The sequence below is a fragment of the Neomonachus schauinslandi genome, chromosome 3 (genome assembly GCF_002201575.2).
Source record: "Neomonachus schauinslandi chromosome 3, ASM220157v2, whole genome shotgun sequence".
Taxonomy (NCBI): domain Eukaryota; kingdom Metazoa; phylum Chordata; class Mammalia; order Carnivora; family Phocidae; genus Neomonachus; species Neomonachus schauinslandi.
Genome location: NC_058405.1, coordinates 123,646,070 through 123,661,930, shown reverse-complemented (window position 1 = coordinate 123,661,930; position 15,861 = coordinate 123,646,070). Strand labels below are relative to the sequence as shown.

Below are 15,861 nucleotides of genomic sequence, written 5' to 3'. Positions count from 1 at the left end.
ACTGGATCCCGGGACTCCAGGATCATGACCCGAGCCGAAGGCAGTCGCTTAACCAACTGAGCCACCCAGGCGCCCTGTTTTTTTTTTTTTTTAAGATTTTATTTATTTATTTGAGAGAATGAGAGAGAGCAAGCACATGAGAGGGGGGAGGGTCAGAGGGAGAAGCAGACTCCCCGCCGAGCAGGGAGCCCGATGCGGGACTCGATCCCGGGACTCCAGGATCATGACCTGAGCCGAAGGCAGTCGCTTAACCAACTGAGCCACCCAGGCGCCCTAAAGCACTGTTTTTTTAAAGAATTTTTTTATAGCAGTTTTAGGTTTATAGCAAAATTGAGTGGGAGGTACAGAGATTTCCCATATACTCGCTATCCCAACTTATGCAGAAATCTTTTCCATTATTTTTTTTTTAAAGATTATTTATTTATTTATTTGACAGAGAGAGACACAGCGAGAGAGGGAACACAAGCAGGGGGAGTGGGAGAGGGAGAAGCAGGCTCTCCGCTGAGCAGGGAGCCCGATGTGGGGCTCAATCCCAGGACCCTGGGATCATGACCTGAGCAGAAGGCAGACGCTTAAGGACTGAGCCACCCAGACGCCCCAAATCTCTTCCATTATTAACATCTCCCACCAGAGTGGTGTATTTGTCACAACTGATGAATCTACATCAACATAACATTGTCTTCCAAAGTCCATAGTTTCCTTTAGGGTTCATCCTGGACAGATACATAATAACATGTATCCATCATTGTAGTATCATACTATACTAGAGTAGTTTCACTGCCACAAAAATCCTCTGGGCTCCACTTATTCATTCCTCCCACCCCCAATCTCTGTCAACCACTCATCTTTTTACTGTCTCCATAGTTTTGCCTTTTCCAGAAAGTCCTATGGTTGATATCAAAAAGTATGTAGCCTTTTCAGATTGACTTCTTTCACTTAGTAATGTGCATTTCAGTTTCCTCGGTGTCTTTTCATGACTTGGTAGCTTGTTTCTTTTTTAGCACTGAATAATATTCCATTGTCTGGGTGTACCACAGTTTATTTATCCATTAACCTGCTAAGGGACATCTCGGTTGCTTCCAATTTTTGGCGATTATAAATTGAGCTCCTATAACATTTGTGTGCAGGTTTTTGTGTGGACATAAGTTTTCAACTCCTTTGGGTAAATACCAAGGAGTAGGATTGTTGGATCATATGTATATTTAGTATGTTTAGCTTGGAAAGAAGCTGTCAAACTGTCTTCCAAAGTGACTGGACCATTTTGTATGCCCACTAGCAATGAATGAGAGTTCCTGTTGCTCCACATCCCTGCCAGCATTTGGTGTTGTCAGTGTTCTAGATCTTGGCCATTCTAATAGGCATGTAGTATATCTCATTGTTTTAATTTTCACTTTCCTGATGACGTATGATGTGGGGCATCTTCTCATATGGTTATTTGCCATCTATCCGTATATCTTCTCTGGTGAGATATCTGTTAAGATCTTTGGCCCATTTAAATTTGTGTTCTTTGATTTCTTCTTGTTGAACTTTAAGAGTTCTTTGTGTATTTTGGCCAACAGTCCTTTATCAGATGTATCTTTTGCAAATATTTTCTCCCAGTATGTGGCTGGTCTTTTCATTCTCTTGACAGGGTCTTTTGCAGAGCAGAAATTTTTTTATTTTAATGAAGTCTAACTCACCCAACTTTTGAGCAAATTGAAAGAGCTGCTTTGGTGATTTCTAATTGAAACAGTGGAGTTTAATAATACACCCAGAATCTAAAACTAAATGCATAAGCATTTTGAATGTGGCGGTGTTAAGAGCTTTGAGTAAGGTATAAAAAAATTAAACATACACATACACATTACTTAAATATAAGTATTGTGTACTTTTTCTCTCGTTTCAATCCCATGATGTTGTAACCATAAAGAGAAATGGCTGCATATTTCTCCAGTGTGTGAAACATGCATGAATGCTGGGGTAAGTAGATGAATTTTAGGCTAAGATAATGTCAAACATTTTCCTTTTTCTATAATGATGATGAATTTTTTAGAACTGACATACAGTATATTTTATTAAGGTTAGGAATTGAGTTGAGTCATTTATTTGAGGATTAGTCCTTTAAAAGAAGACATAATTTCACTTCAATTTTCCTTTACTCATAATATATTAATATACGTTAGGTTAGCAAGCAGTACTATGGGGTAGAATGGGATGAAAATGAGAACTGCAGGCTCATTAAAAATATTTTGGGTTCTATTTTCAAAAGTGCTTAATATTTTATTGAGCATTCTGAATATAAATCTAGGGACAAGGAATGCTGCCAGCATAAACACTTACTACAACTTGGAATGTCAGGTATGCATCAATGATCTCCATCAAATCTTTGATGTGAAGTATCACTATTAATAGAATCTGGTTGACTTCCGATTTAGGATGACATCTGGACTAGCTGTTTGTGTTTCAGACTCTAAATTAAATGCGTAATAAAAAATCAGAAAAATATGAGAACTCATAATAGCACTGAAAGGAAGAATTGATGACCAGATCCAGCATGTATGGCTGAGCAGGCTCTGCCCTATACAGAGCACCCAGCTGACAGGGGTGGTCACTTGCCAAGCTTTGCCCTCTTGGGCTTGAGTCTTCCCCAAAGGAATGCCTTTTTCTAAGTCAGAAAAAAAGCATCAAAAGAGTAGCTGTAACCCTGCCAACAAACATCCTAGTGACAAAATTTGACAGGATTTCCAATCATTTCCAAGAACTGTGGGGCTGAAATGGACATAACCTTTGTTGCCTGAGAATGAGGAAATCTGCTGGCCTGAAGAACAGTAATAAAATGATCTGCCTCATGGCACCTGCTAGTGAATTGGGCAGTAACCCCACTACTATGTGTGACCTGTACATAGTATTTGACACCTCCTTGCCCCAATGTCCCCCATTAGTACTTCTCTCTATTATCATTTTTTGAGCTGTGGTTTGGAGTATACCAACATGATCCCAATGGAAGTGGATAAATGTGATGCTCTATATTTAAGGATATGTGAAGCCAATAATGAAAGGGGATGAGCAGACAGAGCTGTGGGTTTGACTATTTCTCAGACTTTGATTTTTCATATATGATTCCTATCAAGGAAAAGACCAATGATTGTTTCTGATTAACCAGGAATTCTCCTCTTCATCCTAAAATAACTAGGCAATAAGGGTAAGGGATCTCACCTCAGGTCAATACCTATAGTGACAAAATTAATAAATGTCAGCTTCAGGACAAAAATGTCCCTGTGATCTGTGCATGTCTACTTATCTCTCAGCTCCATACCTGTGCTGAGGAACTAATAGGAATCAGGCAGATAATGAGAAGAACCAAGGAAAATCCATACATCTGGTTAGTAAGGGCTACAGAATGATTGGAATGAGAAAATACAAGACAAAGCATCCCTTTGAAAAGATTATACTGCATAAAGGAAGAAAACAGAGTTCTCAAAATGCAGAGACAATGAAACTTTGGAAAATGGTTTACCAGACGTGTAAGTAGATGGGAAAAATCTGCTTTGCATTTTCTGTGAAAAAAGAGATGTCATATTAGACAAGATATTAGACTAAGAAAAGGAAGGACCTAGTTAAGAGGCAGGGAGAAATAAAAATAAAGTTGGGTAAGTTAAGGCTGTAAGGACATAAAGCATGCAATGGCAAAATTAAAATATGATTTGAACATAATCAAGGATGGAATCTAATACTGCAGAATATTAAATCAGTGATTAGAGTAAAAGCCTGAAAAACTCTCTCAAATGTCAATCGAAAGGACAAATAGATGAAAACCATGAAATGGATAGTGGAAAGAAACTGCTCTAACTTTTTCCTGAAGAAGAGATCAGAGTAAATAGAACAGAAATAGCAACCAAAGATATATCAGAAGATATATCCAAAGCAATTGGAGATGAAAAGGACTGCATAAGTTTTGAAACATATTAGTGAAAAGAGACCAAACACTTTGACATATGCTGATAAAAATTTTGATATGAAATGATTTATCAATTTATTTATTTATTCAGCAAATATTTTGTGAGTGCTTGCTATGTGCTAAAAGTTAGGGATACAAAGATGACCAAGACACAGTCCTACTTTAAAAGAACTTAGTGTCTGTTGTGGGTAACATACATAGGAGAAGCAGACTGTTGCTGCACAATGTGGTATTATAATATTACAATAGTGGTCAGTATAGGGTACTTTGAAAACACACTGGAGTCCAGGCTTGAGAGGGTAAGGGAAGTTTTCCTAAATCTAAAATATGGTAAGAATTCAATAAGAATACAGGAAGAAAAGAATTAATTACTTGCAAAGAAAGAAAAATAGACTATCTTCAACATTAAACTTCAGAAGCTGATTAGACTAACATCTACAGATGCATGGGAGAGTTTTAACTTACAAAGTCTATAACCACCCAAGTTATCATTCACATAGGAAATGAAAACAAAGATATTCTTTGATACCTGAAGTTTCAGAACTATACCACTCATTTCCTGAAATAGTTGAAGATACACTTCAGTTAGTCAAGAAGGGAATCAATTTTTTTTAAGAAGGAAAGGTAAAATTCTGAGATAAAAGAAATATTTGTAAATATTGGAAATAACTATTAGATTAAGTGAAAATTTGTAGCAAATATAATAAGGCTATTAAAAGTAATTTTGAAGATATAAGGTACACGTATAAATAAATAATTTAATAATAATGTATTCTAAAATTCCTGTTTATAGCAACAAAAACTCAAGTGGGTGGAAGAGAGGTGGCAGAAGTGAAAAGTTCTAATTTACTATTTTTCTTATCTTCTACTTGTAAAAATAAGGAAATGATAGATAGGTTGTCATTCTAACTATGATAATTAGACATATTGTTTTAGGGTTTTTTTTTTTAATGTGAAGGTAAGTAACTACAAGTAGAATTCAAAATTGTATGTTTATTTTCACATTAATAGAGGAAGAAAGAAAAGAAAACATTGCCCCATATAACAAAAATATAAAACTCTTACTTCCTGACATTTAATCTGTCACTCAATAAGGTAACTCACATGAGTACTCCTCTGCAACATTTCTTGCATGCATATACTTTCTGTCCTCATTGTTACACGCTGTCTTCATTGCCATTCTCTGTCCCTACTGCCACCCCTTGTTCAAGCCACCATCAATTCTTATGTACCATACTAGCCTCCTAATGGTTCTCCTCATTTCCTCTCTTGTCAAATTCCAAATGTTATACTCAATGAACTCCAGTAAGATAAACTCAAAGAGATCTATACCGAAGCACATTATAATCAAACTGTTGAGAGCCACAGATGAAAGAATCTTGAAAGTAGTAAGAGCAAGGTGACTCATTATGTACAAGGGATCCTCAGTGAGATTAACAGCGAATTTCACTTTGAAATCATTGAGTCTAGGAGGCAGTGGGATGACATATTTAAAGTGCTAAAAAAAAATAGATGTCAACCAAGAATTCTCATTCTGGCAAAATTATTCTTCAAAAATGAAGGAAAAATTAAGATGCTCTGAGATAATCAAAACCTGAGGGAGTTCAGTGTTAGTAGACTTATTTACCCTATGAGAAATGATAAAGGGAGTCCTTTAGGCTTAGATAAAAGTCCACTAGACAATAATTGAAAGGATTACAAAGAAAAAAATTTGGCAAAGACAATTATATTGATGAACATGAAAGCAAGCATAATTATATTTTTGGTTTATAGGAACTAAGCTGTATAGGAATAAAGTTTTTGCATATTATTGAAGCTAAGTTGGTATTAATTCAAACTGGATAGTTATAAATTTAAATTGCTAATTGTAATCACCACAGTAAGCACTAAAACAATATCTAAAAAAAAAAATATATATATAAAATAAAATGAGAAGGGAATAAAATGGTACAAAGCAAAGGATCAATTAAACACAGAAGAAGGCACTAATGTGAGAAGTGAGGAACAGAAAAATGGTATAAAGCATACAGAAATCAAATAGCAAATGGCAGATGTAAGTCCTTCCTTATCAGTAATTTCTTTAAATATAAATGAATTAACCTCGCTAATCAAAAGGCAAAATTTAGCAGAATGGTTAATATAACATGATCAAACTATATGCTTACTACAAGAGACTTACATTAGATCCAAAGACACAACTAAGTTGAAACTAAAATGATGGGAAAAGGATCTTCCATGCAGACAGTAATCAAAAGAAACATGGGGTAGTTATATTAACACAAAATACCTTTCAAGTTAAAAACTGTTACAAGGGACAAAGAAGGACATTATATATTGAGAAGGGTCACTAATCAAAAAGATACAGCAATTATACACATTTACACATCAAACAATAGATCCCCTAAATATATGAAGCAAATATTGATAGAATTGAAGGGAGAAATAGACAGTACTACAATAACAGTTGGAGAATTTACTACACCACTTTTAATAATGGGTAGAAAAATAGAAGATCAAGAAAGAGGGAGGACTTGAATAATAGTGTAAATCAACTAGACCTAACAGGCATATATAGACCATTCCACCCAACAACAACAGAATACACTTTCTTCTCAAGTAGATATGGAACCTTCTCCAGGATAAACAAATGGTAGGCCACAAAAAAGTCCCAATATATTTAAAAAGAATGAAGTCATACAAAGTGTCTTTTCCAACCAAAATGAATGAAGCTAGACAGTAATAACAGAAGGAAAACTGGAAAATTCAAATATGTGCAAATTAAGCAACACATTTTTAAACTACTGATCAAAAGAGGAAATCACAAGGGAAATTAGATTTACTTAGAGATTAATGAAAACAAAATTGTACCATACCAAGCCTTACAGGATGAGTGAAAACAGTGCTCAGAGAGAAATTAATAGTAGTTAACATCTACATTAGAAAAGAAGAAAGCTCTGAAATCAATAACCTAACTTTACACTTCAAGGAACTAGAAAAAGGAGACCAAGCTAAACCCAAAGCTAGCAGAAGGAAGGAAATAATAAAGATTAGAGCAGAGATAAATGAAATAGAAAAAAAAAAAAAAGCAATAGAATCAATGAAGTCTAAGTTGGTTCTTTGAGAAGATTTACAAAATTGACAAAATTTTTCTATACTTATAAGAAAAAAGGGAAGAGAATAATAAATAACTAAAACCAGAAATGGAAGTGGGGACATTGCCGCCAACCAAATAGAAATAACATGGATTCTAAGAGACTACTATGAATTATAGGCCAACAAATAAGATAATGTAGTTGAGATGTAGAAATTCCTAGAAACACACAATGAAAACTCAAACAGAAGAAACAGAAAATCTGAACAGACCTGTAACAAATAAAGGGATTGAATCAGTAATCAGAAACCTCCCAACAAAGAAAAGTCCAGAACCAGATGATTTCACTGGAGAATTCTATCAGACACTTAAAAAAGAATTAGCACCAACTCTCCTCAAACTCAAAAAAAATAGAGGTGGAGGGAATAGTTCCTAACTCATTTTATGAAGCCAGCATTACCATGATATCAAAGCCAGACAAAAACACCAGAGAAAAAGAAAATTAAAAACCAATATTCTGGGGCACCTGGGTGGCTCAGTCATTAAGTATCTGCCTTTGGCTCAGGTCATGGTCCCAGGGTCCTGGGATCGAGCCCTGCATCGGGCTCCCTGCTCGGTGAGTCTGCTTCTCCCTCTCCCTCTGCCTGTTGCTCCCCCTGCTTGTGCTCTCCCTCTCTGTCAAATAAATAAATAAATAAATAAATAAATCTTTAAAAAAAAACAAAAAAAAAACCCCCCAATATTCTTTATGAATAAAGATTTAAAATTCCACAAAATGCTAACAAACAGAATCCAACAGCATATTAAATAGATTATGCATCATGACAAAGTGTGATTTATCCCTGGACTGCAAGGGTGGTTAAAGAAAAAAAAATTATTCAGTGTAATACACCACATTATGGAATAAAGAAAAAACACCCCACATGATGATCTCCATTGATGCAAAAAAGGCATTTCACAAAATCCAACACCCTTTCATGATTAAAAAAAAAAAAAAAAAGACTTAGAAACCTGGAATAGAAGGGAACTTCCTCAACATGAAAAAGAGTACTTATGAAAAACCTCCAGCTAACAACTAACTCAATAGTGAAAGACTGAAACATTTCCCCCTAAGAACAGGAACAGACAAGGATGCATCCTTTCATCACTACTATGCAACATTGTCCTGAAAGTTTTAGCCAGAGTGATTAAACAAGCAAAAGAAATAAAAGGCATATAAATTAGAGAGAAGTAAAAATAAAGGGGCATGAGTGGCGCAGTTGATGGAGCATCGGACTCCTGGTTTCAGTTCAGGTCGTGATCTCGGGGTCGTGAGATCAAACCCTGTGTGGGGCTCCACACTCAGCGCAGAGTCTGCTTGAATTCTCTCTCCCTCTCCCTCTGCCTCTTTCCCCTGTGCTCACTCTCTCTCAAATAAATAAATAAATAAGTCTTAAAAAAAAAGAAAAAGAAAGAAAAAATATTTCTTCTATTTTTTTTTTAAGATTTTATTTTTAAGTAATCTCTACACCCAACATGGGTCCCAAACTCACAACCCCAAGTTGCATGCTCTACCAACTGAGCCAGTCAGGCATACCAGGAGTAAAAATATTTCTATTTGCATATGACATTATCTTATATGTAGAAAATCCCAAAGAATCTACAAGAAAGCTAGTAGAGCTAATAAATGAGTTTAGCAAAATTGCAAGACACAAGAGCAATGCTCAAAAATCAGTTGTGTTTCTATACATCATTAATGAAAAATCCAAAAAAGAAATTAAGAAAATAATTCCATTTATAATAGCATCCCCCAAATAAGATATCTAGGAATAAATATGACCAAAGAGGTAAAACACTTGTACATTGAAAACTACAAAACATGTAGGGGCGCCTGGGTGGCTCAGTTGGTTAAGCGACTGCCTTCGGCTCGGGTCATGATCCTGGAGTCCCGGGATCGAGTCCCGCATCGGGGCTCCCTGCTCAGCGGGGGGTCTGCTTCTCCCTCTGACCCTCCTCCCTCTCATGCTCTCTGTCTCTCATTCTCTCTGTCTCAAATAAATAAATAAAATCTTTAAAAAAAAAAAAAAAAAAAAGAAAACTACAAAACATGTAGGCGAATGAAGAATGAAGAAATATCTAAATAAATGGAAAGACGTTTTGTGTTCTTGGATTAAAAGAACTAATATTGTTAAGATGACAATGCTTCTCAAAGTGATCTACAGATTTAATGTAATCTATGTCAAAATTCCAATGACCTTTTTTTTTTTTGTCAGAAATGTAAAAGTTGATCCTTAAATTCAGATGGAATTACAAGGGGCCCTGAGTAGCCAAGAGAATACTGAAAAATAAAAATAAAATTGGAGGACTCATACTTTCCAATTTAACAACTTACTACAAAGCTCCAGTAACTAAAACAGTGTAGTATTAGCATATGGATAGTCATATGATTAAAGGACTATAATTGAGAGTGAAGAATAAACCGATATGTATTGAGTGAATTGATATTTGACATGGGCACCAAGACTATTCAATGGAGAAAGAATAGTCTCTTTAACAAATGATGTTAGGACAACTCACAGCCATAATCAAAAGAAGGAGGTGGACCCTTTTCCTCACATTATATATAAAAATTAACTCAAAGTGGATCTAAATGTAACAGCTAAAACTACGAAACTTTTAGATCAAAACATACAGGTAAATCATTATGACCTTAAAGTTGGCAATAGATTCTTAGATATGATACCAAAATCATCAACAAGAAAATAAAAAATAAATTTGACTTCATAAAAATTAACAAAAAATGGGCATTGAAAGATATTATCAAAGACATGATCAAAAGACAATTTACAGAACGGGAGAGAATATTTGCAAATCATATATTTGATAAGACTCTAAGAATACAGAATATATAAAGAACTCTTAAAGCTCAACAGCAAAATGACAAACAACTCAATTTAAAAATGGCTAAAGGACTTAGAGACAGTTCTCCAAGGAGACTATACACAGAACCAGCACGCACATGAAAAGATGCTCAACATCATTAGTCATTAGGGAAATGTAAATCAAAACCACAATGAGGTACCACTTCACATACACTAAGATAGCAATAATAATAATAACAACAATAATGGAAAATAACAAGAGTTGGCAAGAATGTGGAGAAATCAGAGCTCTCATACATTTCTGGTGGGCATGTAAAATGGTTTGACAACTTTGGAAAACTATTTGGTTCTTCCTTAAAAAGTCAAACAGAATTACCATATGACCCACTATTCCACCGCTTGGTATATTCCCAAGACGAATTGAAAACAGGTATTCAAACAAATACATATAAATACATGGTCATAGCAAAACTATTTACAATAGCCATAAAGTGAAAATAGCCCAACTATTCTACTCAACAATAGATGAATGGATAAACAAATTGTGGTATATACATACAATAGAATATTGCTTGGCCATAAAAGGAATAAAGTATGGATATATCCTACAACGTGGATGAATCTTGAAAACATTATGTTAAGTAAAAGAAGCCAGTCAGAAAAAGTCACGTATTATATGATTTAACTTATATGAAATAGTCAGAACAGGTACATCCATAAAGACAAAGGACAGATTGGCGGTTGCCAGGGGTTGAGGGGAGCAAGGAAGGCAGAGCACCTGCTTAATGGGCCCGGGGTTTCTTTTTGGGGTGATAAAAGTGTTTTGACACTGGATAGAGGCGGTGGTTGCACGACACTGTGAATGCAATAAATGCTACTGAATTGTTCATTTTATCATGTTCAATTTTATGTTACATGAATTTTACCTCAATTTTTTAAAAAGGGAAAGAAATAAGAAAATTTGAATAAACTATGCCTGAGTTAATAAAAGCGTGTCAATACTGGTTCCTTAATTGTAACACACGTACCATTCTAATGTAAGATATTAGAAATAAGGGAAATTATGTGATGAGGTGAGGCAGGGTGGTAATATGGAAACTCTGTTGTGTTTGCTCAGTTTTTCTCTAAATCTAAAACTGTTGTAAACAAAGGCTATTAACTGAAAAAAACTTGCTTGTTCTAGATAACTCTTGGATCAAAGAGGAAATAAAACTACAATTAAAACCATAAAATAATGATGATGTGAAAGTAACCTATAAAAAGTTGTAAGATGTAGTTAAAATGGTGCTCAGGAAATTCTTAGCCTTAATACTTTCATTAAAAAACAGGAAAGAATAAAAATAAATGAAATAAGCATTTAACTCAAGAATTGAAAAAAGAAAAAGTAAAATACTGTAGTCTAATAAGAGACATTAAGAAAATACTAATAAAGATGGGGCGCCTGGGTGGCTCAGTTGGTTCAGCTTCCAACTCTTAATTTTGGCTCAGGTCATGATCTCAGGGTCCAGAGATCAAGCCCCACATCAGGCTCCCTGCTCAATGGGGAGTCTGCTTGAGAATCTCGCTCTCCCTCTCCCTCCGCCCCTCCCCCTTAAATAAATAAATAAATCTCAAAAAAGAGAAAATACTGATAGAGATAAAAGCAAAAACTATTTTTAAAAAGAGCGAATCATAAAATGTTAAATCCAAGAGACAAATTCTTTGACATGTCCAATCAGGAAAAAAAAGAAGAGAGAAAACATTAATGAACAAAAGTAGTAGTGAAAAAGATTATCTACATAGTTATGGAGATGATGCAAAAATACAAGAGAATGCTGTGTATGCTAATACCTTTGAAAAATGTGATGAAAAGGATCATTTATAAACCATCTAAACTGTGTGGAAAAAATAACATTCAACCCAGCTAGATCAGTAACAGTAGAAAATATTGGAAAGCTTTTAAAGAATTACTTCCAAAAGTGGGTGCCAAGGACAAACAGTGTGAAGATTTGCTCTTTAAACTTTTCAAGGAGCAGATAACTCTCATTAAACTTTTTTAGAACATGGAAAACTTTGGTGTTTTTATCAAAAAATAAAAATACAAATTAATTTCACTTGTGAAAATGAAAGCAAAAGTTCCCAACAAATTACAGATTTCTTTTAGCATATGTTTTCTTAACATAAATTGGTGTAAGATTAATTAATCTGGACACACATTTTGCATATCGCTGTTGGTTATAACACAGTTGTGGCTTGCAACTAGCACAGTCATCATTGGGAGAAAGCTTTTTTTGCACAAAGCGTAGGAACAGCTGCTTTGTTTGAGTGTCTGGTTGCTCTGCCTGGATAGGGTTCCTTGGCTACGCCACATTGTTTTCATTCTTTTCTGTTAATTTGAGTTGTGAACTGAATTGTGAAGCCAAAATAATAGAGAAGAGGCATCTATGCATGTGGATTAAAGAGAGAATGAGGAAATGTGTAGGTTTGGTTTGGTTCATTTTGATCAACTAATTTATTATTTTAACTAGAGCAATACCTAAATATACTTTATAATTATAAACCTACCTTTATTATGGAGGCATGATTTTTGATAACATAGAATTTTTAAATAAGGCAATTACTGCATTGTGTAACAGCAGAGCATTACCTCCCTTAAAGTAGAAAAACCTTACAGTTATCTCTAATAATACCAAAAAGACATTGAATATAGGTTAACATGAAGTCTTGATATACCTTTCGTAAAATAGAGTGAGAAGTAGATTTGGTAGTTATTTGGTTTTTATGATAAACGTATTTATCTCAAACCAACAGCCATCATCATCCTTAATGTTAACCACTAGGGAAATTCCCACTGAGATCAGAACAAGACAAGGTTAGCTGCTATCGCCTCTGTTATTAAACACTGTTCTAGAAGTTTTGGTGAGAAGAAAAAAAAAGAGGAGAAAAAATTATATTTTTCTTAACTAGGCATCCCATGTGAATTACCTAAAGCAATTTGGAACAAATAGAGGATCATTATAATAGCTGGATAAAAGATAAAAATATGAAATCAAGAACTTTTCTAAATGCTAGCAGTAATTAGTTAGAAAATACAGTGGAAAGAACGTCCTTATCCAAACAGCATCCCCAACCCTATACACAAAGAAGATAAAATATATTGGAATACATTTTATAATAAATACATTAATAAAATACATTAAATAAAATACATTTTATAATAAATGAAGAACCTGTGGTGTTTTCCGAGGCCTTAATACATGGAGAGAAAAAAATATGTGCAGACAGGAAGGTTCTCTACTGTAAGGATGATCATAATTAATGTGTAAGTTCCATGAAATTCCAACTAGGACTTTTTGGGCAGAATTTAACGAACTGATTTTAAATTTTCCAGTGGCCATCTCTTTCATTGTCACAAGTGTTTAAGAGAAGTAACTGGATGTTGCTTTGGGGCCCTAACTAGCTGCTTGCAGGAACCTCAGTCAGGTTGGACGTAGTATACAGCACCATGTCCCCCGCTGCATGGAAGTAGACTAATATGTACACCCGTGCATGGGTAGAAGTGCATCCTGGAAGGAATGAGGGGAATGGGGTGGGAGAGTGAGCAGAAGGGAGACCTTGAAATGACTTCTAAGCTTCTACGAGTGACTTGGCTGATCTGTGACCTTGGCCAAGTCATCTTCCTCCCTGCCCCCCCCATCACTCTGCACTTTGGAAAAGACATCTCAAAATATGATTTCAATATTGTAAGAGGGCAGAGCAATGGTAACAGAGAGTCATAAGAAAAAGAAGCAATATGAATTCAGGTTTGAGCTCTGCTCTGCCACTTACTAACTGGAAGATCCTGTGACTGTTTTTCTCTAGCACACATTCAATAAACGGCAGCTATTGGTGTTGATAATGATTTTCACTGTTTAATCTTTCCAAATTATCAACTTTTCTTAGGATTATTCTTAAGAAAATACTACATAATCTTTAATATTCATTTCTGATTGTGAAAATAAAGACCAGTTGATACCAATAAGACTGGATTACTACCATGGTGAAAGTTTAAATGTTCTAAGATAGGAAATGCAATGTTGTCTGTAAGGTTGGTATTTTGCTGTAAAAAAATATTCATTTATGTGTGTTTCTTAGGAGATGAAAAAATACTAACCTTGAGTTAATTTTTGAATGGACACCCTGGATCAGGCCAGAATTGATTTTTTAAAAATTTAGTCCCCCAAAAGTACAAATATATACAGTATTAGTTTACTGTTCAACCTAGTAAGCTATATACAACTTAATTATGCCAAACACATATCTTTTAAGTCTTACATTATGTTATAAAAACCACTCGTTGGAGAAGGCTTATATATTACAGATATAAACTTAAAAAAACCATTTCAAGTAGAGACATAAATTTGATCTTAAGGGGCGCCTGGGCGGCTCAGTCGTTAAGCGTCTGCCTTCGGCTCAGGTCAGGATCCCAGGGTCCTGGGATCGAGCCCCGCATCGGGCTCCCTGCTCGGCGGGAAGCCTGCTTCTCCCTCTCCCACTCCCCCTGCTTGTGTTCCCTCTCTCGCTGTGTCTCTCTCTGTCAAATAAATAAAATCTTAAAAAAAAAAAAAATTTGATCTTAAAAGTTGAGAAGAGTGTAAAAAGATCACAGTATTTAAAAATTATCTTGAGTCTTGGTTAGGGACCCCATCTTTTAAGGGCCAAGTGTCCAATTATGACAATGAATACAGAGACATTATCGAATCATGTCATAAATTACTCACTTTACAGAAGCAAGAGTAGAACAAATCTGCAACATTTCAGTCTATGACATGCAGGCTACCTTGCTAGGTTGAGAATTGGTAGGAAACAACTAAAATTTTGGTTACCTCTTCTCCGGGTTATCAGTCTTCCTTCACAGACTAGTGCTCTTGAAAGACGTGGTCAGTTACAGAGTCTGGAAGCTTTTATCTGCAGGCTCTAGCAATGCTGCCCAAACTGACCTGAGCTCTCCCTTGTGTTGCTCTGGGAACTTCCACTGAGAAATCCCCTAAATTGAAGACTTCCTTATTTGTAGCTCTCAACAACCAATCATGGCAAGATATTGAAATGAAGGAAAGACTACCAGCATATGTTCTGTAAACCACCCGTGACTATAGCTCTGACTTCCTTTTGAATCAAAGATACTTTTCTTGAATAGTTAGGGCATTTTAACAAAAGTCCAGAAATTGTAAACACAAAAATATTTTTGGATTAAGCACATTTTCATGTAAGAAAATGTTAAAGTCTGTTCAAAAAATGGCTTTTTTTTTAGCTTTTAGAAGGCACTTTTTTTTTTTTTTTTAACCTAGGCAGTATACTTCTAAACAGCAGGCAAAGACTAGATTTGAGTGTGGTTGTCTTTGCTTCAAGGCCTACAGAGGTCACGAGGATGAAGCCTAGTAATAATGAAGTTTGTGCTGGATTCCAGAGAACGGTCTCGGAGACGGAGAAGAAAGATGAAGCGAAAAAGGCTCTTAAGACAGCTTTCTCCTTGGGAGCTAAAGGTGCCCTGTTCGTGTGGATGAGTGCATGCATGTTCCAGCACACAGGAGAAATGCTTCATAAATGCATCTATTTTTCTCAGGCTACTTGGAGCAAAACATGAAGTTTTACATGCAAAAGGAAGGCAGCATATGCACTGCAGACATTTTTCTTTGTTAGAGCTGGAAATGTCCTGAGACACCATATGTTCCATTACCTTTTTATTACAGATGAGGAAACAGGAGAGGGTAAACGCTCAAAGTCATAAAGAAAGTTAGAGGTAGCTGAGTCTTTTGAATCCAAGTGCATTTCCTTTTTTTACTGGACCACACTCTTAGTACATCAAGTTACTGAACGGAAAATGTGACAACAGCGACAAAAGATGGACAGTCTCTGTTCAATTCCTGCATTTTGCAGATGAGGAGTTTGAGACTTCACCTGAAGTCCCACTGTTAGAAGGACTAGAATTTAGAGCTTCTGATTCTCAGTCTGGT

General features: G+C 35.4%; 1 protein-coding gene across 1 annotated transcript in view; it reads right to left on the bottom strand.

The window, feature by feature from the left end:
- TANK (TRAF family member associated NFKB activator) overlaps window positions 1–14,804 on the bottom strand; it is a 93,938-nt gene extending 79,134 nt beyond the window's left edge. The window contains exon 1 of the mRNA XM_021703333.1: window positions 14,734–14,804. The gene's annotated coding sequence lies outside the window, so the exon portion shown is untranslated. The remainder of the gene's footprint in view (window positions 1–14,733) is intronic.
- Window positions 14,805–15,861: the final 1,057 nt, after the last annotated feature.